This window comes from Brassica napus, chromosome C9 (genome assembly GCF_020379485.1).
Source record: "Brassica napus cultivar Da-Ae chromosome C9, Da-Ae, whole genome shotgun sequence".
In the NCBI taxonomy this organism is placed as follows: Eukaryota; Viridiplantae; Streptophyta; class Magnoliopsida; order Brassicales; family Brassicaceae; genus Brassica; species Brassica napus.
In genome coordinates this window covers 1,290,850-1,295,961 of record NC_063452.1, presented here as the reverse complement: position 1 = coordinate 1,295,961, position 5,112 = coordinate 1,290,850, and positions in this window count along the sequence as shown.

Genomic DNA, 5,112 nt, shown 5'->3' with positions numbered 1-5,112 from the left:
CGTTTCTCTAGAAATATGATTTTATTGGAGTTTGTCCACTGATTAAGGGAGAATATGAAGTTTTACTAAATTAACTGATAAAAAATAGAAGGATGCTCATGTACCATGAAAAAGAGTTTAGAATACATTAATACAAATGTAGAATGTGGTTAGAAATTTTTTTAAAAAACATTAAAGATTATATGCTTCAATATATGAACCTTTTACTGAAAAAATGAATATTTTGTAGGGGTTAACACATAAATTTTGAGAAAATTTCAAAAAATGAAAATATTGTTTTACTGCATATTTGTATCATGAACTAACATATGAGGATGGTTAGAAAAGTTTGGAACCTTTGTTGTCTTCGTTACTCTAGAATAGCGATTTTATTGGGGTTTGTCCACTAATATAGGGATCATATGAACTTTTACTAAATTAATTAATAAAAAAATAAAACGATGCCCATGTACCATGAAAAAGAATTTGGAATACATTAATACAAATGTATAATGTGGTTAGAAATTTTAAAATAACACTAAATATTATAGTCTTCACTATATTAACCATTTACCGAAAAACTGAATATTTTGTAGGGGGTAAACACATTGATTTTTAGAAAAATTCAAAATATATAACAATATTTTTTAATGCATAGTTGTATCATGAACTTACATATGATGATGGTATGAGAGGTTTGGAACATTTGTTATCTCCGTTTCTCTAGAATAGCAATTTTATTGTGGTTTGTCCATTGATTTAGGGAGCATATGAAGTATTACTAAATTAATTGATAAAAAAATAGAACGATGCCCATTTACAACCAAAGAGAGTTTAGAATACATTAATACAAATGTAGAGTATGGTTAGAAATTTTAAAACAATACTAAAGATTATAGGCTTCAGTATATTAACCTTTTACCGAAAATTTGAATAGTTTGAAGGGTTAATACATAGAATTTGAAAACAATAAAAAAATAAAAATATTGTTTTAATGCATAGTTGTATCATGAAATAACATATTATGATGGTCAGAGAGGTCTGGAACCTTTGCTGTATCCGTTTCTCTAGAATGACGATTTTATTGTGGTTTGCCAACTAATTTAGGGAGCATATGAAGTTTTACTAATTTAATTGATAAAAAAATAGAACGATACCTTTGTACCATGACATAGAGTTTAGAATACATTAATAGAAATGTAGAATGTGGTTAAAATTTTAAAATAACACTAAAGATTATAAGCTTCAGTATACAGTAGAACCTCTATAAATTAATAATGTTGGCTTTGAAATTTTATTAATTTATAGAGATATTAATTTGCAAAAGTTTTCTTATTTAGATTTCTTATTTTAAGATATATTTATTCTAAGATAAGGAAAATATTTTATTTTAGTGTATAGACATTAATTGTTATCTTTGAAATTTGACATTATTATTAATTATACTATTTTATTTGGTTTATATAATATATATTGCATAGAACTTAAATGTGGTTTTAGAAATAATATTACTAAATCTCTTCAAAAATATATTAATTATTAAGAAAATATAAAGATAATTCCTTTGTGAATATAAAACAAACAATATAATAATAGGTTCTTACTTATATAAAATATGTAAAACATATAAATTATTAATTTATAATTTTAATGGGACCATATATTTACATAGAATTTTCCAAAAACTTATTATCTTATTATTTTAATGATTTGTATCAAATTTTGAACAGGCCCAAGTTGAGACCGGCGAAATTTATTAATTTATAGAGATTATTAATTTATTGAGTATTAATTTATAGAGGTTCTACTGTATTAACTGTTTACTAAAAAACTGAATATTTTGTAGGGGTTTACCCATAGATTTTGAGAAAAATTCAAAAAATGACAATATTATTTTAATACATAGTTGTATCGTGAATTAACCTATGATAATGGTCAAAAAGGTTTGGAACCTTTGTAGTCTCCGTTTTTCTAGAATAGCGATTTTATTGGGGTTTATCCACTGATTTAGGAAGCATATGAAGTTTTACTAAATTAATTAATAAAAAACAGAACGATGTCCATATACCATGAAATAAAGTTTAGAATACATTAATAAAAATGTAGAGTGTGGTTAGAAATTTTGAAACAACACTAAAGATTATAGGTTTCAGTATATTAACCTTTTACCAAAAACTGAATATTTTTGTACACACAGATTTTGAGAAAAATTCAAAAAATGACAATATTATTTTAATATATAGTTGTATCATGAACTAACATATGATGATGGTTAGAGAGGTTTGTAACCTTAGTTGTCTCCGTTTCTCTAAAATAGCGATTTTATTAGGGTTTGTCCGCTAATTTAGGGAGCATATGAAATTTTACTAAATTAATTGATAGAAAATGGAACGACGCCCATGTACCATTAAATTAAGTTTAGAATACAATAATACAAATGTATAATATGGTTAAAATTTTTAAAACAATACTAAAGATTATATGCTTCAGTATATTAACAATTTACCGAAAAACTGAAAATTTTGTGGGGATCTAACACACAAATTTTGAAAAAAAATTCAAAAAAATGAAAATAATGTTTTAATGCATATTTGTATCATGAACTATCATATGATGATGGTTAGAAAGGTTTGAAACCTTTGTTGTCTCTCTTTCTCTAGAATAACGATTTTATTGGGGTTTGTCTACTCATTTAGGGAGCATATGAAGTTTTACTAAATTAATTGATAAAAAATATAGAACAATGCCCATATACCTTGAAAAATAGTTTAGAATACATTAATACAAATGTCGAATGTGGTTAGAAATTTTAAAACAACACTAAAGATTATAGGCTTCAATATATTAACCATTTCCCGAAAAACATAATATTTTGTAGGGGTTAACACAAAGATTTTGAGAAAAATTCAAAAAATATGTCAATATTTTTTTAATGCATTTTCGTACCATGAAATAACATATGATGATGGTCATAGAGGTTTGGAACCTTTGTTGTCTCTGTGTCTCTAGAATAGCGATTTTATTGTGGTATGTCCACTAATTTAAAGAGCATATGAAGTTTTACTAAATTAATTGATAAGAAAATAAAAAGATGCTCATGTACCATGAAAAATAGTTTAGAATACATTAATACAAATGTAGAATGTGGTTAGAAATTTTAAAACAACACTAAAGATTACAAGCTTCAGTATATTAACCATTTACTGCAAAACTGAATATTTTGTATTCACACAGATTTTGAGAAAAAAATCAAAAAAGTGAAAATATTGTTTTAATGCACTGTTGTATCATGAACTAACATATGATAATGGTTAGTTAGGTTTGGGGCCTTTTTCGTCTCTGTTTCTCTAGAATAACGATTTTATTGAGGTTTGTCCACTGATTTAGGGAGCATATGAAGTTATACTAAATTAACTGATAAAAAATAGAACGATGCTCATGTACCATGAAAGAGAGTTTAGAATAAATTAATACAAATGTAGAATATGCTTATAAATTTTAAAACAACATTAAAGAATATAGGATTCAGTATATTAATCATTTACCGAAAAAGTGAATACCTAACTAACACATAGATTTTGAGAAAAATTCAAAACTATGTGAATATTGTTTTAATACATAGTTGTATCATGAACTAACATATGATGATGGTCATAGAGGTTTGGAACCTTTGTTGTCTCTGTTTATCTAGAATAACTATTTTATTATGGTTTGCCAGCTAATTTAGGGAGCATATGAAATTTTACTAAATTAATTGATAAAAAAATAGAACAATGCCCATGTACCGTGAAAGAGAGTTTAGAATACATTAATACAAGTGTATAATATAGTTAGAAATTTTAAAACAGCACTGAAGATTATAGGCTTCAATATATTAATCATTTACCGAAAAAACTAAATATTTTGTAGGGGTTAACACGTATATTTTAAGAAAAAATAAAAAAATGACAATATTGTTTTAATGCAATGTTGTATCATGAACTAACATATGATGATGGTCAGAGAGATTTTGAACCTTTGTTGTCTCTGTTTCTCTAGAATAGTGATTTTATTGTAGTTGGTCACTGATATTGGGAGCATGTGAAATTTTACTAAATTAATTGATAAAAAAATAGAACGATGCTCATGTACCTTGAAAGAGAGTTTAAAATACATTAATACAAATGTAGCATGTGGTTAGAAATTTTAAAATAACACTAAAGAATATAGGCTTCAGTATATTAACCATTTACCAAAAAAACTGAATATTGTTGGAGTTAACACATAGATTTTGAGAGAAGTTCAAAAAATATGACCATATTATTTTAATCCATTGTTGTATCATGAAATAAAATTTGATGATGGTCATAGAGGTTTGGAACCTTTGATGTCTTTGTTTCTTTAGAATTGTGATTTTATTATGGTTTGTCAACTGATTTAGAGAGCATATGAAGTTTTACTAAATTAATTAATAATAAGTAGAACGCTGCACATGTACCATGAAAGAGAGTTTAGAATAAATTAATACAAATTTATAATGTGGTTATAGATTTTTAAATAACACTAAAGATTATAGGCTTCAGTATATTAACCATTTACCGAAAATTGAATATTTTCTAGGGGTTAAACACGTAGATTTTGAGAAAAATCAAAATATATATAACAATATTTTTATGCATATTTGTATCATAAACTAACATATGATGATGGTGAGAGAGGTTTGGAACCTTTTGTCTCTGTTTTCTCTAGAATAAAATAACGATTTTATTGTGGTTTGCCAACTACTTTATGGAGCACAATAAAGTTTTACTAAATTAATTGATAAAAAAAATAGAAACGATGCTTCTTTGTACCATGAAAGAGAGTTTATAATACATTTATACAATTAGAATGGTGGTTTATAATTTTAACACGCTAAAGATTATAGGCTTCTGTATATTAACCATTATGAAAAACTAATATTTTTTGGTAGGGAGCATTTCAAGTATTACTAAATTAAGTGATATAAAAAAATAACGATGCTCTTGTACCATGTAGTGGAGAGTTTAAATACATTAATACAAATGGTAGAGTGTGGTTATAAATTTAAAACACAACAAAGATAATAGGTTTTTGTATACATAGATTTGAAAAAAATATTCAAACAATATGAAA